Below are 24,784 nucleotides of genomic sequence, written 5' to 3'. Positions count from 1 at the left end.
TGCTCTCCCCATACGGCATGAGATATGTACTAGAGTGGTTCATTTGACAAAGAGGCTCCCTAGATACAGCCAACAGAAAAAAAAATGCTTTTCTTAACATTGACCCAATCTGGCAATTGTGGTTTGTTTGTGGTGTTTACTCACAAATAGATGAAACTGAGATCATTGCAACAGGGTGTCAGCTGCTCAAGGATCACCCTCAGAGAGTGCATGGCACCCAGCAGCCTTTTGGAGCAAATCAAGTTAGAACATTATTTAAGAAAGAGTTTGCTTCTCTATTTGGGCACACTAAGGTTCATACTTATTCACATACCTAGTACCTAATGGATTATGCTGAGCACATGCAGAGAGAGGGAAGCTAACTGATGGGCAAACTGCTTCTACATCATAGGATCAGGGTGGCTCTGTGGGTATGTTATGGTCATCAACTCTGAGGACGCCCCAGGCACGCAAGAGTTCAAATCCAACCTAATACAGAAATGTGAAGAAAAAAAGGCAGGCATATTGCTTTAATCTCTCTCTATCAAAGATATAGTATATCTTGACTTTAGTAAGACTTCTGAGACTTCCCCGCATGACCTCCTTATATACAAAGTAGGGAAATATAGCCTCAATGGAGTTACTATAAGATGGCTAAGTACCGGGGGGTTGCATTAACAGAGGTGAGCACAAAGGTGATTGCAACATGAAAAGGTTTGAAAACCACTGTGCTAGATTAAAGAGCTCTCTACTATCAGAAATTGTCTCCCTATGTATGTATTTATAGACTGAGCAAGTCAACTCTTCACCTTCCTTTTGGATAAATTAGTCTCTCACTATCAGGCTATGATTTCACTATGATTTCTTGAACTCAAATCTTTCTTGCAGCTCTTCTCTGATCCCTTTCCAAGTTGTCAATATCCTTTTTTAAAGAGTGAACAGCAGAATTGGACACGTGTCAGGGTCAGTTTCCACAGTGCCCTTCTGCATATTGGAGTACTATTCACCTTGCTTGCACTATTCCCTTCCCCACAGGGAAACTCTCTGGGCCTGTAAAATGCTGTTAACACACAGACAATAGTCCCTGTAGAGGTGCGGGGTTGTCCCTCCTTGTCAGTTTGTGAGGGAGGCCACATGCCCCTGCACTGTTGCACTTGTGCAGGCAGGCTCAAAGCAGGGAGTCAAAGCTCTCAAAGTCAAAGCAGAGACTCAAAGCTCTCTCTGCTGCTCAGGCAGGGTAGGGCAGGGCAGGGATGAGCAGCAAACAGTTCAGGACTCACAGGCAAGGGTGAGCAGCAAACAGTCTAGGGGCTCAAGTAAAGGGCTGAGCACCAAGCAGTCTAGGGCTCAGGCAGCTCAAGTTCAAGCTCCAGCAGAGGGGGAGACATCCTTCTCCTCAGACAGCTTAACCCCAAATGAACTAGAGGACCCACCCTTTATACTTCCCTTTCCTATCCCGCCCCTCTGCTTCTGGCAGGGCAGGCATAAATGCCCTGGCTCCACCCACTAGAGAGTGGGTGGGGGGGTTCCTTGTCTGTCTCGGAAGGAGGCTACATCGCCTCGCTACACACACACACCACTCAAGTCCAGCTCCCAGGCTTCGAGGCTAGTCAGGCCTCTCTCACCCAGTCCATTGGCGTTTGCATTCTCCTTACTGGCCGGATGTTGCACAATAAATGCAAATGTCTAGAGGGTAAGGTACCAACTCATAAATCAGGTGCTGGTCTTCTTCATGGTTTGGAGCCACTTGAGGGGTGCATGGTCCATAATTACGGTGAAGAGGGCCCCTAGGAGGTAGTACTGGAGGGCCTTGACCGCCCACTCAACTGCTACTCCTTCTCGATTGTCGAGTAATTGCACTCTCGGGGAAACAGCTTTTGGCTAAGGTAACTGATCAGGTGTTCCTCTCCATCAAAGGTCTGGGAGAGGATAGCATTGAGTCCCACCTCCGAGGCACTGGTTTGGATCACAAATCCATGGGTAAAGTTGGGGTTGTAGAGTACAGGCTTGTGGCACAGGCAGTCCTCAAGCAGTCCTTCAAAGCCCAAAAAGCTTCCTCACATGCGGGGGACCACTGGACTCACTGTGGCCGGTCTTTAGTCAGGAGTTCTGTCAGGAGATGGCAATCAAGGCAAATCTGGGGATAAACCAATGGTAATATCCAACCAGTTCCAGAAATTGTCTCACCTGCTTTTTCGTGTTCAGGGAGGGATGGTCTTGGATGGCCTGATTCTTCCCGATAAGGGGCTGCATCTTCCCACAGTTAAGGGTGTGACTGAGTTAGGTAGTTTCCTGCCAACTGATGCGACACTTCCTGGGGTTCGCAGTCAGTCCCGCTTCCTGGAGGATTCTCAGAACAGCTGTCACCTGGTTCAGGTGGTCCTCCCAGTGCAAGCTCTAAATCACATCATCCAGATAGGCTGTGGCGTACTAAGTGTGGGGTCACAGCAGGCAGTCCATAAGTCGCTGGAAGGTTGTGGGGGCTCCATGGAGGCCAAAAGGACATCCAGGTAAATGTGGGGGGTGGCAAAGGCTGTCTCTTCCTTCAAGCCAGGCTCCAGTGGGATCTGCCAGTACCCCTCTGTTAAATCAAGGGTAGTAATATCCTGTGCCTCTCCCAGGAGATCAAGGACCTCATCTACCCACAACATCAGATAAGTGTCAAAACTTGATATTGCACTGATCTTCCAGAAGTCAATACAGAACTGACGGGTCCCGTCTGGCTTGGGGATGAGCACAATAGGACAGGTCTGACAGCCAACAGGTGATGTAAGTAACAGTATCTACACAGATACTGTGTCGCCTTAAGTACATCAAACTAAGAATTACACCTCTCACAGAGGTGGAGTTATTAAGTGGATGCAGAAGGCAACTTACATCGGTGGGAGCACTATTGTAGTGTAGACACTTACAGAGTTAGGTTGGCATAAGATGCCTTATGTTAAACTAATTCTGTAATGTAGACCAGGCCTAAGTCAAATACCTTACAGAAATCTAACTATATTAGATCAGTTACTTTCATCAAACAAATTTATAATCTCATTTAAAAAATTCAAACTTATCTGACAAGGCCATTGTCTATAAAGCCATGTTGGTTGGTATTATACGACCATCCTTTAATTCTTTATTGATTGCATTCCATATCAACCTTTCCACTATTTTGCCTGGAATCAGCATCAAGCTAATCAGCCTACAGGTACCTGGATTATCCTGTTTATGTTTTTCACATACTGATGCACCATTAGCTTTTTTTCTGGTCCCCTGGAAATTTCCCAGTGCTCCAAGATTTATAAAGAAAAATCAGCCTTTTGGAGTCAGAGACCTCCTCTACCAACTTTTACAACTCCTGGGTTCATGTTATCTGGTCCTGCACAAATAAACATTTCAAACTGAGACAAGATTTTGTTTGATTCAGATCTGTGTAGGGACAACTGGAATTTATATTGGTTGATACTGGCTATTCAATTAAATCTGCTCATTTTTATGACGAATTTATAAATTGTGGCTGGGATTTTAAAATGAACAGGGGCCTAAAACTGGGCTCTTAAATTCATCTTTAGGTACCAAAGAACCTAACCTTATAGGCTATTTTTTAAGAGATTGACTTGTAATAATAATTAGAATGTATATAGCACATTACACCTTGAAAACATAGCACTAATAGTAATCCTCACATTACACCTATGAGGTATGCAAGATTTATCTCCATTCTACAGACTGGGAAACTAAGGCAGAAGGCCTAAAGCCATACAGCAATTAAGTGGCAGAGCCAAGATTAGAACACAGTAATTTCCTTACTTCAATTCCTATGCTCCATCCACTTAGATCACACTACCAATCAGAACTAACTCTCTTTCTGGGACAGATTATCCCGGTGTTTGGCTGATTGAGGAAAGTTTAAAGAAACTGAGTACACTAGATTGCTATAATGGTACGTCTGTTACCAATGGTCTGAAAAACCTCTATTGGCAGGAGGAGGGAAAATAAAGGCATGCCAGACAATTTTAACTAGGTATTAGAAAAACTGATCAAGATCACAGTGAGCTTGCTAATAAAATCTTATCATCCAGTGATTATTTGATCACTAGTGCAAGCAATATTAATATCCATTTCACAAGTACAGTAGAACCTCAAAGATACGAACACCAGAGTTACGAACTGAGTGGTCAACTGAACACCCTGTGGAAGCGGAAGTAAGCAATCAGGCAGCAACGGAGGGGGAAAAAAAGACAAAAAGCGAATACTATACTTCGCCTGTATTGCATCTTAAAGGTCGGCACACCTGGGTTTCCTGTCCCCAACTCCATTTGCCATGTGAGGGGCAGCCACTTACAGGTAGGAGGTGAAGACGCTTAGGTTCACAGGCACTGCTGTGAGCCCCTGCTGCCAGCCTAAAGCAGCCTGACTGGAGCATGAAGAGCAGAAGCACCCCGACTTCCACTCAGGAAACTCAAACGCAGGAAAGACCAAGCTGCTGAGAGCTGCTGCTGTTGCAACCAAATCATGACCTGAAATGGGAGCCAGAGTTGGAGCTGCTGCCTGCACGTTGCGCTCTCGAGTTTTAAAAGGCCACACCAATGCTGCCCAACCACTGCCCGTGGCTGCATTCCTGGGTTCTGCCAGCACCTCTGAGAGGGCAGGGGAGGGAGGCGCACTGGCAGCGACCTGGAACCAGCCCCCTGCCACATGCTGATTCTAGAGCACAGCAGACAGTGCAGAAAGCAGGGCAAGCCCTGGGGAGAGGTGCCTGAGGGCTGGGGCTTGTAGTGCCAAAGGTGCAGGGGCAGGCCTCCCAGTCCAGCCCAAAGGCAAGAAACAGGAATAGGGCAGGAAGCTACTTGCAAAAAATCCAGGCAGTGCTGCCAGGTGCCACCTTTGCAGAGATCTCTCCAGCCTCAGCTGGAAGACACTGACTACAGAGTACTGTACAATACATAGTATTTTGTTCAGAGTGTGATAAATCGTCGGCTTGGCTATTGTGGCTCCTGCACTCTTCTTTTTCGTGGAAGGTCAGGGTGCCCCGTGTGCCCCCTATTTCCAAGTATTGGCCAGCCTGGTAATGCCCTGTGGGGCAAGGGAGGATGAGAAAGGAACCTGAGCCCGCCCACTTCTCCAGGTCCCAGCCCAGAGGTCTTAATAGTACCAGCTATGCACTGCCACCAGTATTTCCAGATGCTTCTTTCACCTGGGCTATTTTCCCCCTTGTACTTTCAGCTTCTGGGGTTTGGTGGGCAAGCCTCCCTCCCAGCATTCTTCTTCACCTGGTTCTCTTGTATTTCTCATCAGTCACTGCACTCTTCCAACTCTCTCACAAGCTCTCCTTCTTCTCACCAGCTGCCTGGCTAGAGCAAAGGTTTTTATCATGCCCCTGGTGGACCTTATAAGTGGCCTTGGGTGCTCCTAATTGACCTCCCCTCACTTCACAGGGAACAAGGCCCGGATCATTCTTGAGCTCATATATCTCCCTTCTATCACTCTCCAGCTGCCCCTTAGCCCTTCTATCTAACAAGAGTTATGAACAACCTCCATTCCAGAAGTTTTCATATCTTTGAAGTTCTACTGCATATCTTTGGACAAAAGCCAGCCATTCCCAACCCTACTGCCCTTTCTGCCCTTAGTACCTCTGACTAGTCTCTTATCAGGGTCTCCTTCCACTTAGGCTCCTGCCAGTACTGATGAAAAAATTAAAGTGCAGTTTCAGAGAAATCTGCAAAAAGAGTTGAGGCAGATCGTTCAGAGTTGAAGCTCTTTAAACCTGTTGCTCTACCGATAGTTAGGAGAGTGCCAGACATTTTTAATGTAATTGCTTTTTCCTGGAGATTGTCCATCTGTTTGGCAGTTTGCCAGGGTCATCATCCTCTATGAAGGGAGAGGGAGCCAGATTGGAATTAGTGTGTACTTCACTGTGTTCTTTATTGGCTCCATTACATAAACATTATATACACTCCCAGATTCCAGTGGCCTGGGGCCAGATCCTTGGGGCCAGCCCTTCTGCACCTGGGGTAGCTCTGAGAAGGGATAGAGAAGATGACATCATAAAGGGGCTTTAAGCTACTTTAGCCACCTGTTCCCCCATACTGGAGCCTCAGCAATTCTCTAAAATGTCAAATGGCTGTTATCAGTTGACATAACAGGCCAATATAGAAGACAGGGACTGGCCAGACACAATGGCTCCCCAGCCACCTATCCATTCCCAGATTGCGAAGTATGGCAGCTCCCATTCCACCTTGGCCTTACACGAGGTGAATCTTCAGATAGCCAGTCAAGGAGCACCAGAACAAGGGGGCAAGTGGTTCTGAACTTCTGTCTCTCACTGCGTGCTGCTGATGCTGGAACAACTCAGCTAAGGCCAGTGATGGAAGCCGGGGGGGGGGGGGGGGGTTTGTGATGGGGGGGGTCCAGAGGAGCAAGTAGCGTGGGCAGGGGGGCCGAGAGACTGTAGCCTGGTCTGTTTCTCCCAACTGCCTGCTCTGGATTTATCCTTCTCCCTGAAGAAGTCCCATTAAGAGGAAAGATCTGAATTAACACAGGCAGGAAGAGAGGGATTGGAAAAAAAAGAGAAGAGAAGAGAGAGAAAAGGAAAAACAAACAGAGCTTTATCTTGGTGACCACTTTCCCACAGCAAGCCTCTGAGTGAAGCCTTCTGGCGCCCGTGGGCACCTCCCCATTGTCTTTGGCCCTCTTTAGCTTCCCATTCCCTTTTTGCCCCTAACCCTTGCACCCCGCTCCTATGCCCACCTGGGGAAACTGACCTGCATGCACAGAGCAGCTGGTATTGCTGCTTGTTCCCCCCTCAAACATTGATCCTCTGCACACCCCAGGGGGCTATGTGTGTGTGGGGAGCAATGTCAGGGCTCCCTGCATCCAGGTGACTTTCCCCACCTGAGCTGCATAAAGGGAGGGCTGAGTGAGGGCAGGGCTAAGGGGCAGAAGCAAGCAGGAGCTTGGGAGGCCTAGCCTCCCCAAACCTCTTATACATGCCACCCACGCTGCTTTGGACTTCAGTGAAAACTAGAGAGCCTGAGGCACATCAGGCAGCCAGAAGAACCTGTTAAACACAGAGACTGCTGCTGCAAGGATCCCTGATAGAGACTGGATGAAGCTGAGAATGCAAAGCTCTTTTATTTGTATTGTGGTAGTGCCTAAAGGCTAAGGCCCCCTCTGTGCTAGGGACATATAACAAAGACCGTCCCTGCCCCAAATATCTTACAGTCCAAATCTTTCCACCTCAATGTCTCAGAGAAGCACTTTATCCCACACAACCTTGAAGAAGAGAGGAAAGAAAGTGAAGGACACTCAGGAGGTCAGGGCAGTGTAAGGAAACTAGGAAAGAGAAAGCAGTATCAAGTTCTACTGATGAGTGAAAAGACTACAGCCTGTGGAACAAACATCCTATAGCCAGGAGGGCAGCAATATAACAGTCACCCTGCCAGGACACAAACGCGACACAGATGTTGGTTAGTATCAGAAAGAGCCACTACTCTTCACTTCATTTAACTCCCTCCTGATTACCCTGTAACTACCTGAATCCATTATCTAATTCAGTTTAATTTTTCTGCTGTGTAACTGTTCGTTTCTGTGGAGGGAAGAGGTTGACTGTTGGAAGGGTGGGGATGCAAGGCCCTGGAACTACAACACGACACTGACTGGGGGCAGGGAGAAAAGATGGAGGGATTGGATAGGACAGTACAACACTATTATGAGGGATATAAATCGACAAAAAAAAAAGTAAGTAGTAATCGATTGGTCAGTGTAATGCTGGGAGAAGGCTTCAAGTGGGTTGGCAGGCATCCAATACCATTAAATATTTTACTTAAATATTTGCAGGGCCGAGGGGAAATACATTGGTCGACTTGATGGATGAGCCAAAGTTTGGAGAGATCAGAGACTAAGGACCGAATTTAAACAACGTATAACTTGATAGCTAAATTGGAAAAATAAGCAGACGTTTCCAACACCCAGTTTAAAAGGGACATATGGAAAGTGGATCACTTCTGAAATGTATAAATACTGAATGGGGAATAACTAGTGAGGTCAGAATGCCACAAAAGGATCTGAGTAACAACTGAAGGAAACACTAATTGAGTCAATAATATGACTAAACTGAGGAAGGAATTTTCCTTCTGCTACTCAAGACTGGTGGGACCTCTTATTTATTACACCCTCAGCAAGTTTGCAGATGACACTAAGCTGGGGGGAGTGGTAGATACACTGGAGGATAGGGATAGGATACAGAGTGACCTAGACAAATTGGAGGATTGGGCCAAAAAAAAATCTGATGAGGTTCAACAAGGACAAGTGCAGAGTCCTCCACTTAGGACGGAAGAATCCCAAGCACTGCTACAGACTGGGGACTGACTGGCTAGGCAGCTGTTCTGCAGAAAAGGACCTGGGGGTTACAGCGGATAAGAAGCTAGACATAAGTCAACAGTGTGCCCTAGTTGCCAAGAATGCTAACATCATATTGGGCTGCATTAGTAGGAGCACTGCCAGCAGATCAAGGGAAGTGATTATTCCCCTCTATTCGGCACTGGTGAGGCCGCATTTGGAGTACTGTGTCCAGTTTTGGGCCTCCACTACAGGAAGAAAGTGGACAAATTGGAGCAAGCCCAGCTTAGGACAACAAAAATGATTAGGGGCCTGAAGCACATGACTTCTGAGGAGAGGCTTGAATGAACTAGGCTTGTTTAGTCTGCAGAAGAGAAGAGTGAGGGGGGATTTGATAACGGCCTTCAACTACCTGAAGGGGGGTTCCAGGGAGGATGGTACTAGGCTATTCTCAGTGATGGCAGATGACAGAACAACAAGCAATGGTCTCAAGTTGCAGCTGGGGAGGTCAAGTTTGGATATTAGGAAAAGCTTTTTCACTAGGAGGGTGGTGAAGCACTGGAATGGGTTTACCTAGGGAGGTGGTGGAATCTCCATCCTTAGAGGGTTTTAAGGCCCAGCCTGACAAAGCCCTGGCAGGGATGATTTAGTTGGGGTTGGTCCTGTTTTGAGCAAGTGGTTGGACTAGATGACCTCCTGAGGTCTCATCCATCTGTAATTTTCTATGATTCTATTAACTGAGCACTTTATGGGATAAGTAAAGATATGCTCCCCGTGCCAAATAGCTAATTATTTTTAGATACAACATGACACGGGAATGGGAAACGTCACAATGGGAAAGGAGGAAATAAGGGATAATGCAGTGATTCTGTCTAGACATGGACATATTGCAGTGGTTCATACATATACATATTTTTCACACACACACACACACACACACACACACACACACACACACACACACACACACACACACACACACACACACAACTATGTTAAAAAATCATCATCTAGGTTGCAAAGTCAAACACTAAAAAGCTATGCAATGCCAGAAGTAAGCTTGCTCATGATGTATACTATTGAAATCCTTCTCTGAAGAGCGAATTATTAATTGCCATATATCACATTTTGCTATTGCGCTTATCATTATACTGTTTGAGTGCTCCACAGACATCCATGGTTTTATTTTCACAACACTCTGGTGAGATGAGTGGTCATGATCCCCATTTTACACATGGGGAACTGAGACACAGAACGTTTAAGGTCAAGAGTATCCACTTAATTTAAGTGACCAGTTTGGGACTCCTAGGATCTGATTTTATAGAACACAGCATGATATGTTCAAAACAGAACTCTCATTGACCTCAGCTGCTGTTATGAGTGCACAGCACATGTGCAAATTAGATCAGGGTCTCTTAGGCATCCAGAAAAAATGAAGAAAACACAGTTAGTTACCCCGGGTAAAAAGTTTAAGTGAGTTGCCCAGCATCGCATAGGAACTATGTGGCAGAGGCAGGAACAGAATCAAATTCTCCAGGACAGCATTCAACTGCCTTAACTGTGAGGCTGTCCTTTCTCTTTGTGCAATCCCTGGCTCTTCACTACACACCTTCCAAACTCTGAAACAAATGAAGCAGGGGGTTTTACGACAACAGTCTCGTTTACTACATAATCTCAATTCATTCCCAGCACAGGTCCAGCCTGTGCATTGAATGAGGTAGGGAGTCTTGTGGAAAAAACTGAATGTGATCATGTAATTAAATCTTTAATCATAATGCATATGCACAAGCAGAGCAAATTAAGGTGCACAGGCAACTTTAATTCTGACATTTCCAACTTTTGAGTGCTTGATTTTGCAACCTTTATAACACGATTTTAACATAGTTTTTTGTGTACAATTTCCTAGGGTGGCTGTCTTTTTGTACAAAAGCAAACAAAAAAAGCCGTCATACGGAATCACGTTGACACCAACATACGTGGGTCATCCAGCATGGTTGGAGCCTTTAGATCTAAAAACAGACCTCTGCCCCTTGAGCTAACAGAGTAACTGACAGAGGTAACAGGTTGTCATCCTCTATGTGGACCAACACTAGAAGGGGATGGAAAATTTTGTCAGAGGGTTTAACAGAGGAGCTGAGGCACTCAGAAATCTGGTTACATTCCAAGCTCTGAAACCAGTGCATTCTAATGGGCACAGACTCTTCTGCACATTCCCCCAAGTTTGACCCCTTTGCCCCAGCCTCTCTCATCTGTCCCAGTCCTGTCTCTTCCCCAAAACCTTGTTCCTTTCCCAATCCTATTCTCATCACCTAGCCAGTACCAATCTCCACTCACCAGGCTTCTCATCCCAGTCCCAGTCTCCTTGCCCAGCAAGTTCTACTCTCACTCTCTCCACTCCCTGTCCAAGGCCCAGTCTCTGCCCCCTTTCTTCCAGTCCCAGTTCTATTGTCCAGTCAGTCCGTTTCCCCCACTTCTCATTGATCTGTCTCCTCTGGCTCCCAGCCTCAGTCTCCTTGCCCAGTGAGTCCCAGTCCCTCCTGCCAGCCTCCAGTCCCAGTCTTCTTCCCCGCCAGCTCTTTGTCACAATCTACCCCACCCCACAGGTCTGGCTCTTGTCTTTTCTGCATTCAAATTAGACAGCTTTCTCATCCACACTGCCTGGGCCCAACAGTGGGGTTATTGAGAGCACAAGACAGTGAAGCTCCCTGACCTCAGTGCTAGTGCGTGGCCTTGGCCCAAACCACAGCAGCCGAGAACTGTAATTACAGGGAAGGTCTTGCTCAAAACCAGGCTGGAGCATGCATGGTGCTTATGGAATATTTGCAAACAGCAAGTCACTGAGAATGTGCAAAGTAAGATTTTTCAAAAGCTTATAACTTGGCCAAAGTTGGGCAGATTTCCTCACAAATGCAACCCCCCTTCCCTCCATGCCACCAAATTTTAATTTCCTGTTTCACAGAGTAGGGGGGGCAAAAAAGTAGTCAGATTTTTTAACAGACAAAACACCATATTTTCCCTACCCTCCTTCTTGAAAACAGCTGAATCGTTTTAATTCAACCTGAGGCTAAGACATGGCATGGAAGATTTTAGTTGATATAGTTATAAGCAACTGAAAACTGAGTCTTAAGGGAAATTGTCAGAAAACCTTAATAAAAGGTGATGCTAACAGCACTACCTATAAAAAAACAATGTTAAAAGAATGTCATTAAAGTTGCAGAGCCAAGCACTCAAAAATTAGGAAATGTGAAATCATAGTGCATACACACAAAGGAGCAAATTAAGATAGCAGCATATGGGTGCGTGTGAAGGAGACAAATGCAATGATCAGGCTGTGATATAAGAACAATGTATGGGTAAGGTTTTGAGCCCTCAGGACTAAGGGAAAAAAGACAATCTTCTACACGCTGTAGAGGAAAAAACAGTGAGTTTTGGACCCAGCCTGATTATATGAGGAGAGGGAGGAGCTGGAAAGGAGAAGAATGTCTGAGACAGGGAGGGTGATCTGCCATTCTCCAATCTTCTCTGCACAGCAGCAGAAGCCCCACTCCTCTCCACCCACACCGCAGAACCCTACCACAGCAAGAGCCTGTGTTAGTGGGAGTCTAGGGATGGAGTAGAGAGAAGACAAATGGGACCGCTAATCAGAGATACCTATGCTCTCTTAGGGTGGGAGAGAAGGTAGAAGCTCTATGTTCTTCCACTCCTTCCTCTCCAGAAGAAAAAGGGGAAGATGCCTCCTGAAGGGGAGGTAGTGGGCCTCCCATCCTCTCCTGAGCCCTTTAGATTCAGATAAACCATCCAAACACCAAATTTAGAGATGTTCACATTAAAATAATTACAAATAATCTAAAATTAATGAGATGTACACAGATCACCCAAGTAGCTGGGGCACCACTGGTCCCAGACCCCTTTTTAGAGACATGACCCTGCTGCAAGACATTTACAAGTATTGGTATCTACACAGCAATAAAGGCAGTTCTGCAATGGATCAAGCTGCCAAGGGAGGTTATGGAATCCCCTGAAATGGAGAAATTTGGGATCAAGAAATGACACCCATTTTCAAGAGCTGGTTTAGGACTAAGATTGATCCTGCACAGAGTAACAGACTAGATGTCACTAGAAATCGTTTCCTATACAAATGTTTGCGTGATACATGACATGCCTATCATTCACCCTAGCCATTCTGTTTGTACGTTATAACCCTTCTCTCCCTCATCACACACTTCATGGGATCAGATTTTCAAAAGAGCTCAGAGCCAGATTTTTTAGATAATTTCAGCTCCTATTCAGGCACCTAAATAAGTGCCAGATTTTCAGAGTCCTCAGCACCCAACATGTTCCCAGTGTGCCAAGCCCTTTTGAAAATGTGTTCTTATTTAGGTTTTAACCTTTTAAATTGAAAGATGTTTGGAACAGGGACCATGTCTTGATATACATCTGTATGGCACCCAGCTCAATTCAGATGCAACTGTAATTTAATAATAAACTAGACACTCCCAGATGAATAAACCCTTCTGAACTTACAAACACAGTATTTGATGCAAACAAGATTTTATTTCATTTTTGTTTTTCAGTATTCAAGGTCTGAGTAATATGAATACACTTGAACTTGCATTAGAAGATGGAAAATCTCATACAGGTAGCGATTCTTGTTAGAAAGAGGGTGATAACAGCTCAAAGCTTTATACAGCCTGTATTGGAAAAGAGTGCCCCACAATTCTTCTCTGCTCAGAGTAGTCACCTCCACACTGCCTTCCCAAGCTGTAGAGTTTTCTGCAATATGTACCAGGACCACGATTCTTGACTTCCCCTCCACCCTCTACTCAGCACAAAGATTTTCCCTTTCCCTACCACTAACATGCTACCACCCATGGTTTGAAATACACCCATCATTGGTGTTAACTACTTTCTTTCTTGACCTTTATAAAAAGCATACAGTATTTGAAAATTCTTAGCGCTCCAACATCTATATAGAACTTCCCTGCTCATCTTGACTTGCCGCTGGATGGGCAATTTATTCACATGGCACAAGCCTGTCCTTGGGATTTTTCCCAGAGAAGAGATACTCAGTTCTTATTTACACTAAGGCCCCTTTACACTGCTTGAGTAATTACATTTACATAGCCAGAGCAGTGTATAGAGAGGCCCTAGGATAAATGATAATCAGGCTCTCTGTTACTTGTTAAAAATTATTTGGAAAGCCAATTGAGATTACAATTCTGTGCTGAATACTGCAAATAAGCCATCAGAGACAGAATACTCAGCGGATAGTAAGTGAAACCTCAAACCTACCTGTTTTAAGTCACCCACATTCAGATATGTTGCAGCTCTCCGGCTCCTGTTCCGAGTGGTGCACAAGCATGAACTTTTCTGGGGATGTCATGTCACAGCAGCCATAGAATCTTGCTGGAACTAGCCCATGAGCTCAGGAAAGTCTGCATTTTCTGCAGAAGTGAGCATTTTGTGGACTTTTAAATATTTCATAAGATTAAAGTGTTTTAAAAGTGTTACAAAACTGAAGTTTTCCAGGCCCTTTGATTGTGGGCAATTAGACCACTCTCCCTTCTCCAAGAGTAGCCAACATCAGAAATTTCAGAAGGTGCATAAAGTACTATAAAGTGTAAATCTACATTATGGGGAAAATTCCTTCCTGAGCACAGCTGGTAACACTTTAAATTAACACTTTGAATCATGTGGATCAAAAAAGTCTTTGTAATTTTTATTCTAGTTAGTGTTGCTGCTCTTATTCATATAACGTAAACCTTTTCTTATCAAACTATTTGCCTCTATGTTCTGCAGCACAAAATTCCACAGATTAACTGTATGATGAATACAAAAAGGATGAAATCTTAAATTTGGTGCCTTCGAGTTGCCCCTTGCTCTTGTATTACTAGAAAGAATAAAACAAGACCCCAACTAGCTTTTAGATTTCAAACAAAGCAACAAACCAACCTACCTTATCTCCTTCTCTTTTCCTTTCCAAACTAGACAGCAATGATGATTTTAATCCTATTTCATATGAAGCTACCCACTCTGCTTCCTGCAATATTTTTTACTGCCCTTCTCTGGACCTTCTCTAGTTCTTCTGTGTCTTTTTATGACAATGTGAAAGCCATATTTACAGTGCAGTTGTAACACTGATTCATTGTCTCCTAAGCCATTTCCCCCATTTAACAACCAGCCAACCAAACCATCCACCCATTTCTCTGAACCATGACAGGGCAGGCAGCAGACATCCTCACGAACTGCTAGATCTTCTTCTGAGACACGAGGACAAGGGTTCACGAACTGGGGTCATGACCCCAAATGGGACTGCGCAATCAGCAGATGGATCGCATTGATCCCTACTGTATGGAGGACACCATTTTGCTCCGCACAGCGTGACCTCACATGTATGGTGCATGCTCAGTCATGACGCATGAAGGACACCATTCTGTTCTACAAAATGGCATCCTCTACACAGCCTGACCTTACACACACCATACATGAGGTTATGCTGTACAGAGGCATCCTCCATGCAGCGTGACCTCACATATGCAGTATGTGTGAAGAAATGCCATGCAGAGGATTCCATTCTGTCTTCAAAATGGCATCCTCTGGGGTCTAGGGAGAAAATTATTAATTAAAATGGGGCCGTACCAGAAAAATTTTGTAACCCCTTCACTAGGGCTAACACATAACCAACAGGTGAGTATAAGTACGTGACCTTGGTCTTTCCTTCTAGTTTTTTCTGTAGTTTCTCCACAACCCTCTTCAGTCTTTACTAACCTAACTAAACTAAACTAAACTAGTGTCATCAAGTTTTGCCGCTTCCTTATTCCCTTCATGCATGTACATTTACTCTCCATCTATAGAGTCTGAGCCCCTGCCAGAGCACCAGGACAAATACTGTTTGGCAGAGCACCCCATTTCTAAACTCTTTGTGTTTTCCTTTTCTTTGATTTCAACCCTGTAGCAGTTTCTAATCCATGAAAATTTACAGCATAATCAGTAATTACTAAAGGCTTGTCTCTACAGGGGCAACCAGGAAAATTAATCCAAATTAACTAATGGTGTAAATCTGAAATGGATTAGTTAAACTGCATTAAATCCCTGTGTGGACACTCCTATTGAGAATTAAAGTGTCCTTAATCCAATTTAGTCCAATTCACTTTGGAAGTGAATTAAGACAATCAAAATTAAGGCCCCTTGTATTCTAAGTGAGGGTGTTCACACAGAAATGAAACTTGCTTGAATCTGATAGAGTTTGTTAAATTAGGCACTAGTCGCATTTTAACTTTTTTTTCTTGTAACCATTTCAGACTTTTATGCCTCATTACTTGTACTCACTTAAAATCTCTCTCTTTGTAGTCTGTAGGGGAGGCTTTTAACAAGTCCTAGGTGGGGCCTTGATTGGCTCCAGGTGTGTTAATTAACCTGGAGTAACCCCTGCTCAGCTACCAGGGCAAAAGGAACTTGTTGAGCTGGGGCTGATATATTGGCCTTCTAGCACTCTTCAGTAGCCATCTAGTCTGACCCTGCCACAGTAGTTAATAAGAAGTTACTCACTCTGACTTCCCCTCACTGCAATCTGGACTGGTGTGAAGCTGTGTCATCCCAATCCCTCACTCCTGGGCCCTGATTTACTTGGCTTTGCTATGTGGACCACCCACACGCAGCCTCCTGTGAGTAATCGGTCCCTGACCTAGTAAAGGAGGGCTTTTGGCCCACCACTCATGGGATTGACCCTTCGGCAAACACCCCCAGTCCTAGATGCAACCCTGGGAACTGCCGTCTTACAGGGTTCATTGCTCTACACTGAACCCTGCAAGCTCATTACATTTGTCCGTCAATTTATCAAAGAAATTGATATGCACCAGTTCTGTCACTCTAAGTGAAGTCTCAATCCACATGCACTGTTTTAGATAATAAACGTATTCGTTTGTTCTAACTACAGCAAGATCTTAAGTGATTATAAATGAAATTAATATGAATCAAGGATTTGATCACAATTAACTAAAAGAATAAATTGCATCCTCAACTAAACTCAACACTTCAGTAGCCTTTCAGTACTTGATGTTAGCTTACTCACGGGCTGGCTGAGATGACTCCTGCCAGCCAGCCAGACCTTCCTTGCCCCCCGGGAGGGTGGAGGGGGCAGTCGGTCAGTATCCTTGATGTTGCATTGCAGATGGATTCCAAGGGAGCGCTCCAGAGACAAAGATCCCTCTGCCTTTAACAAGTTTCCTTAACGCCCTCTGGGGTCAGGTGATTGGCCACGTCTGGCAATGGGCATAATTTCCCTCACTTGCGTCAAATAAGCATCACCTTATCAGGTGCTCAGGCCAGTCCATTGTTCCTATACGTATGCCTCTACCAGGGGTGAACCCTCAGCTTTTGGTTTGTCTGGATCTATTCAAGCCATGTGAGACACACATTTGGGAATATTGCATACCAGAGTTTCATATCTATACGTAGGTATGACAGTGCAGGAAACATACCATACCAATAATGTTCAGTATGTCATGAGCATTCCAAAACACCTTACAGGACATATTTTGCATTAGACAATACACAGTTACACTATAAGGGTGAACATGACTGATACATAGATCACACCATAAGGGTGTACATGGGGTACAGCATGTCACACTCACCCTATGCAGTAACGATGTTTCTTTGAGATGTGTGTCCCTATGTATGCTCCATTGTAGGTGTGTCTATGTCCCTGCACTGCTGATCGGGGAACTTTGGTAGCAGTGTTCATTGTGCCCGCACACGTGCTATTTCTCCTCATGCTGCACCACAAGGCAAGCAGCATGCGCAGGCTAACTGTCCTCAGTTTCAACCCGAGTCAACCATTAGAACTCCAAAGCAGAGGGGAGGAGGGCGGATAACGGAGCACCCACAGGGACACACATCTCGAAGAAACATCAATACTGCACAAGGTAACTAACTTCTTTTTCTTCAAGTAGTGTCCCTATGGGTGCTTCATTGAAGATGACTACCAAGCAGTACCCCTTTAGGAAGGTTGGGCTTTGGAGCCGGGTTAGTCATCGCTGATAATACTGTGGAGCCGAAGATGGCATCTGAGGAGTTCCCAGTAACCACATAGTGTTTCACAAAGGAATGGGCTGACACCCATGTCACCACTCTACAGATTTCTGAAACAGGGACATGTTTAAGGAAGGAAACAGAGGAGGAGATCGATCTCATGGACTGTGTACAGATCAAGTCCAGAGGGGTCACTTTGCAAATTTGGTAGCACTGTTTAATGCAGTTCAAGACCATTCGAAAAACCTTTGGGCTGATATAGCCAGGTACTTGAGGGCTAATGACAGTCATTGAGTACCCGACTTTCATCCACCTCCCCCACTGTTCTCTATGCACTTGTATATCTATGTTTCCTATTTACTGTATCATTCCACCGCTGCATCTGACGAAGTGAGCTGCGTCTCATGAAAGCTTATGCCCACAAAAATTAAATTTGTTAGTCTTTAAAGTGCCACAGAACTCTCGTTGAATCCACTAATGGACTGCTATATGCTCGGTCTCTAGCCAGGAGCAGTTGAAAGGGAACTGAGGACTGTTAGCCACTGCATGCTGCTAACCTTGTGGTGCAGCACGAGGGGAGACAGCGCATGTGCAGGCATAACAGACACTTCTACCAAAGTTCTCCAATCAGCAGGGCAGGGATGCAGATACACCTACAATGGAGCACCCATAGGGATACCATTCAAAGAACAACCTCACTCACCCACTCCTGAAAGAGATACCTAACCTCTGACTGAGTTACTAAAGTCCTCAAATCATGGTTTAAAGACTTCAAGTTACACAGAATTCATCATTTACACTAGTTTAAACCTCTAAGTGACCTGTGCCCCATGCCTCAGAGCAAGGCAAAAGTCCCAGGGTCTCTGTCAATCTGACCCGGAGGAAAATTCCTTCCTGACCCCAAATATGGCGATCAGTTAGACCATGAGCATGTGGTCAAGACCGACCAGGCAGACACCTGGGAAGGAATTATCTGTAGTAACTCAGAGTCCTTCCCATCTAGTGTCCTGTCTCGAGCTGTTGGAGATTTTTGCTATTGGCGGTTGCCGATGGCCACATGCCATTATAGGCAATCCCATCATACCATCTCCTCTATAAACTCATCAAGCTCAGTCTTGAAGCCAGTTAGGCTTTTTGCTGCCATGGCTCCCCCTGGAAGGCTGTTCCAGAACTTCACTCCTCTGATGGTTAGAAACCTTTGCCTAATTTCACGCTTAAACTTGTTGATGGCCAGTTTATATCCATTTGTTCTTGTGTCCACATTGGCACTTAACTTAAATAACTTCTCCCCCTCTCTGGCATTTATCCCTCTGATGTATTTATCAAGAGCAATCATGGTTCCTCTGAGCCTTCTTCTGGTAGGCTAAACAAGCCAAGCGCTTTGAATCTCTTTTCATAAGATAGGTTTTCCATTCCTTGAATCATCCTAGTAGCCCTTCTCTGTACCTGTTCCAGTTTGCATTCATCTATCTTAAACATGGGAGACCAGAAACACACACAGTATTCCAGATAAGGTCTCACCAGCGCCTTGGATAATGGTACTAACACTTCCCTATTTCTACTAGAAATACCTCGCCTGATTCATCCTAGGACTGCATTAGCCTTTTTCATAGCCACATCACATTGACGGTTCCTTATCATTCTGTGATCAACCAATATACCCAGGTCTTTGTCATCCTCTGTCGCATCCAACTGATAAGTCCCCAGCTTATAGCAAAAATCTTGTTGTTAGTCCCTAAATGCATGACCTTTCACTTTGCACTATTAAATATCAATCCATTTCTATTACTCCAGTTTACAAGTTCATCCAGATCTTCTTGTATGATATTCCAGTATTCCTCTGTATTGGCAATACCTTCCAATTTTGTGTTATCCACAAATTTTTATTAGCACACTCCCACTTTTTATGCCAAGATCAGTAATAAAAATGTTAAATAAGATTGGTCCCAAGACTGATCCATGAGTAACTCCACTAATAACCTCTCTCTAACCTGACAGTTCATCTTTTAGTATGACCTGATGTAGTCTCCCCTTTAACCAGTTCCTTATCCACCCTTCAATTCTCATATTAATCATCATCTTCTCCAATTTAACTAATCATTTCCCATATGGAACAGTATCAAATGCCTTACTGAAATCTAGGTAGATGAGATCTACTGCATCTCTGTTGTCTAAAAAGTCAGTTATCTTCTCAAAGAAGGAGATTAAGTTTGTCTGGCACAAATTACCTTTGTAAAACCATGTTGTATTTAATCGCAATTACCAGTTACCTATATGTCCTTAACTACTTTCTCCTTCAAATTGAGGAGGAGAGGTCAATTGAGGTCAAACTAATAGGCCTGTAGTTTCCTGAATCACACCTTTCCCCCTTTCTTAAAAATAGGAACTATATTAGCAATTCTCCAGTCATAGGGTATGACTCCTGAGTTTACAGATTAATTAAAAATGCTTGAAATTTCATATGCCAGTTTTTCTTAATATTCTTAGATAGAGATTATCTGGGCTCCCCAATTTAGTCCAATTAAGCTATTTGAGTCTGACTTCCACCTCAGATGTAGTTATTTCTACTTCCATATCCTCTTTGCCATTAGCCACCCTGCCACTACCCCCTAAGTATTTCATTAGCCTAGGTAATCTTTCACTCCATCTCATCCTCAGTGTTTAGCAGTCCCACTTCTTTCCTTGTTTTCTTCCTATTTATATAGTTATAGAATCTTTAACTTTTGGTTTTAATTCCTTTTGCAAGGTCCAGCTTTGGCTTTTGTCAGTTCTCACTTTATCCCTACATTTTCTGACCTCCAAGAGGTTGCTTTCCTTGCAGATCCCTCCCCTCTTCCATTCCTTGTAGGCTTTCTGCTTTGTCTTAATCCCGTTGGAGATACTTGCTCAGCCAGCTTGGTCTGTAACCCTTCCCTACAAATTTGTTCCCCTTGCTTGGGATGCAGGCTTCAGAAAGCTTCTGTAACTTTGACTTGAAATAATTCCAAGCCTCCTCCACATTCAGATCCTTGAGTTCTTCAGTCCAGTCCACTTCCCTAATAATTCCCTTAATTTTTTAAAGTTAGCTCTTTTTAAATCAAGGACCCTTGTTGCAGATCTATTTATGTTTATCCTTCCATTTAGTTTAAACTGAATTAGCTTATGAACACTCAAACCAAGATTATCCTCTACAACTACTTCTTCTACGGAGGTCCTATTTACTCACCAATACCAAATCTAAAATGGCATCACCTCTTCTTGGTTCGGCAACTATTTGGTGAAGAAATCTGTTAGCTGTCACATCCAAGAAAATCTGGTACCTACTATTACTAGTAGTACTTGTCCTCCAATCTATATCTGGGAAGCTAAAGTCTCTCATAATCACACAATTCCCCGTATTATTTATTTCATTAAAACATTAAAGAGGTATCTATCCATAACCAAATTGGATCCTGGTGGTCTGTAGCATACCCCAGGCACTATATCAGAGGAACCTCTAGTAGCTTTCTTCCCCAAAGTGATTTTGGCCAAAATAGACTCTGTCTTATCTATTCTATCACTTCTAATTTATCTACAATCTATTTCATCATTAGTATACAATGCTACTCTGCCATCTCTGTGTGCAGCACTGGTCACCCCATCTCAAAAAAAGACATTACAAAATTAAAGGGTCTTTCAGTGAAAGGTAAAAAAATAAGTAGGGGCATGGAAAAGCTCTCATAACAAAGAGAATTAAAATATTGGATTGTTCATCTTAAAAAAGACGACAAATAAGAGGGCATAATAAAAGTCTATAAAATAATGAATGGACTAGAGAAGAGAGATCAGCAGCTTCTGTTCTTCTTCTCTCACAATTCAAATAAAAAGATGTATTTAAAATGGAAACACTTTTCCACACGATTTGTCATTAAGACTGTGAAATTCACTGACACATGTTGTTGATAAGACCAAGAACTTAGTAAGATTCAAAGAGAGATTGAATTTATATGGATAAAAAGGATATCCAGAGTTATAATAGTTAATGCTGAAAATGTTTCATAAGGTATAAAAACATCTCATGTTTCAGAGTGTAATGCAGTCTCTATTGGGGTTAGAAGGAGACCTGCACTGGGGCAGGTTATCCCACATCTGCCTATTTGGGAGTTTTTGTACCTTCCTCTGAAGCATCTGGTGCTGGCTACTGTCAGAGACAGAAGACTGGGCTGGATGGGTCATGGGTCTGATTTAGTCTAATAATTCCTATGGATTTTCAGAAAGCCCAGAGTCTCTCATCCCTTTTTATGGCTGGCCAGGACATAGGTTTCACCTCTCCAACAAGGAGATCACTAGAGTTGTCCACATCTTTGTCACCTCTAAGCAACATTAACCTTCAGCTAATACATGACAAAGAGGCATGTTTTTAGCCAGGTGCTGGGTTTTCTCTGGAGGTGGATGGAGTAGCTATAGGATGTTCTATTCTGCCTCCCTATTGTGAATAGTACATATGTTCACACTGTTTTTAAACTTTGTATGAGGTGCAGATGCTGAAGGAATGTGTGCCAAATAAATCTGTGCTTAAGCAAAATAATGAAACAAGTGCAGCCAATATGTCTAGGGAAATAACCAAAATCAAATAGCTACGCAATGGGAGGGAGATACCCAGGAAACAAGTAATGCTGTAGAACCGGAGATGTGAGACTGGATAGCAAGCTGGACATGAGTTTGCAATGCAATATTGCAGTTAAAAAAAAAAATCAAGTGTGATTGTCAGCTGGCTACCCAGAGGCCTCATATGTAACAGAGAATAGAGATGGCAATTGCTCAATATAGTTCCCGTGAGACCACACCTAAAATACTGTGTTCCATTCAGGGAGTCTCACTATCAAAAGGATGTTGATCAGAGTAACTCTTAATGTTGAGTTCTTAGATAGTGGAACAGATTCCAAAGGGAGGTGAAAGAAGTCCTTGAGGCATTTAAAACTAGACAGAACAAAGCGGTACAAAATGTATTGTATGGAACAGCATGGTAGTTTTGGATTTACTTTTGTTCAGCAGGAAAACAGGTTGGCTCTACAGGAAATTTTTAATGATGAAGTTTAAGTGCAAAGGACCTCTCTCCTCCCCCAACTATTACAAGGCAGGAGGGAAGTGATAGCCTTTCCCCCAGGAGACAATGGTAGAATCCTTACTACTTGAGTGTAAGAGTACAGTGGACTATTACTTGGATACAAGAGATAACTCAGGATATGTAAATGAGATTATTTAACCATGATGATTAGTGCTCCCAAGTACAGAGCTAAAAGCAATGCTAAGTTCTAGGTTCTGGAAAGAATTTTCCCTGAGCACATACTGGCAGGAAATAAGGGCATTTTCTTCTTCCACTGGAGCACTGACCACAGATCATCTGGTAGGGTCAGATGGGTGTCTCTTACAGTAAACATTTCATGCAATATCAGGGGCATTCTGGATACTTACAGGTCGCTGTCCTCAGTCTGTATTCCTTTATTTCTATGATGCATGTAAGTGTAGATCAAAAAAGCTGGCTTTATGTAGCTAAATAATCTGTTACTTATTTATTTTCTATTTCAAACACAATGTGTGTCATTTTAATTTAGTGTACAACCCTCTCTCTCGGTTTTATTTGCACTGCTCAGTGGTATAATGTAAAGCTGAGCAAAGCCAGACTCCCAACTTTGTGATTATATTAGGATTTATATTTGGGATATGTGATCCCAAATACATTTTCCTACCACTTGATCTTTATCATCCAAGAGTTTACTCAGTGTTACTGCTGAGATGGAACAAGGCATAACAAACTGCACTCCTGAAAGAGATGGTCTTATAGACTGCTGCCCTCTTGTCTCTGAATTTATTTCAGTGGTACCCTCACCATAATAGCTGGATGTACAGTAAACAGCCTTCTTCCTGCATCCTAATAGAAGGCTCCTTCATGAACATTCTGCTCCAGTACAACATCCCTTTCTCTGTGATGCAAGACTCCATGAGTCTCGTTGCCCAGCACCATGTGTCAGGGGTTTCCCCTAGCAGAAAGGAAGTTGAATAAAGGACAGTCATGGGTCTGCTAGCTGCACTCCTCCCAGGAAAGCTAAGGGCCAGTCTGTGGCCTTTGTAAAGCCATCCAGTTGGGACTCTCAGCTGTAATAGCCACAATTTGTTATTCAGACTTCTCACATTCATCTACCCTAAACTGTTCTGCTCTGCTAGCTGTGAGAGAACTGCTCCACAGGGGAGGTGGAGGTTTCCTGCTGAACAGGAATGTGACCCAGCCACAGGAGACATTAATTTTCTAGGGGGCTCAAACTATTAACACCATGGAGCTCAAAAAGCACAAAGCAGCTCACTCCCCACACCTCATGGTAATGGAGTACAAGCAGGAAACATCACACTACCATCTCTACCTGTTCTAGGAGGAGTGAGGCTCCGAAGCTGCATATTTGGCAGCACCATCTGGCCCAACCTTGGCATAAATCACAGCAGGGAAAGTAGGAGTTTGTCTGATATTTGCCAGCCTGCATCCTGTGAAAGCCGCATTTTTTGTAGGTTAAAACCATCCACTTGTGCGGCACTTTCTAATTTTAAAAATCACTTGTTACATTCCAACACTTCAAGAACCAAGCTTCAGAATCTCAGGTGCAAAGAGACTTCCGGCACTAGAGTAAAACACAGATTAGGTCTGGGCACCACTTTACTTTGTTTTTTTTGTTTTTTTTTAAATAGAGTCCTGTAGCACTTTAAAGACTAACAAATTAAATTTCTGTAGGCATAAGCTTTCGTGGGCTGTAACCCACTTCGTCAGATGTAAGGTTACAGCCCATGAAAGCTTATGCCTACAGAAATTTAATTTGTTAGTCTTTAAAGTGCTACAGGACTCTCATTGTTTTTGCTGTATACAGACTAACACAGCTACCCCTCTGGAACTCTACTTTACAAATCACATACTAGATTTTAGGAAGGGAGTATGTGATGGCTGGGAAGAAGGGCCAGGAAGATGAAAAGGTGGCAAAGAGAGGGGGAAGGGCAAAGAGCACTGATCAAACTGAAGTGTTAGTGAATGTTACTATTTATGAAGGGTAAAACTGTAGAAATGAAGTCCCTTTTAACCAACTGTATATGGGGTGGGGCAGAAGAGAGATCCCCCCACCTGGGGAGTGTGGTGTGTGTGTGTCTCTCTCTCTCTCACTCACTGAACACATGCACTTGGAAAACCTTCTTGCCCAGCTAAACTGAAACCCAGCTGCAACAATTAGGCCTGATGGGTTTGGCATGTGACAGACACCACAAAGGAGCTGACAGACCTGATGGACACTCCACTAATGACACTGATTAAGGCTATGTCTTCACTGACGGCGGCAAATTCGCCGTCGTCAGATCAATTTCTCTGGATCAACTGAGCAGTCAGTGAAGACCCGCTCAATCAATCCAGAAATCAACATATTAAGACCACCTCCACAAGTAGCGTAGCGCT

At 43.9% G+C, this 24,784-nt stretch overlaps 1 protein-coding gene across 1 annotated transcript in view; it reads right to left on the bottom strand.

Moving 5' to 3' along the window:
* The window catches only part of PLXNB1 (plexin B1), a 198,222-nt gene that overhangs the window by 135,453 nt on the left and 37,985 nt on the right, over positions 1-24,784 (bottom strand). The window lies entirely within an intron of this gene.

Source organism: Emydura macquarii, unplaced genomic scaffold, assembly GCF_026122565.2.
Source record: "Emydura macquarii macquarii isolate MOO-44397 ecotype Brisbane River unplaced genomic scaffold, CSIRO-AGI_Emac_v2 contig_71, whole genome shotgun sequence".
Lineage (NCBI taxonomy): Eukaryota > Metazoa > Chordata > Testudines > Chelidae > Emydura > Emydura macquarii.
Note: the sequence above shows the minus strand (reverse complement) of the source record. Positions and strands in the feature narration are given on the sequence as shown.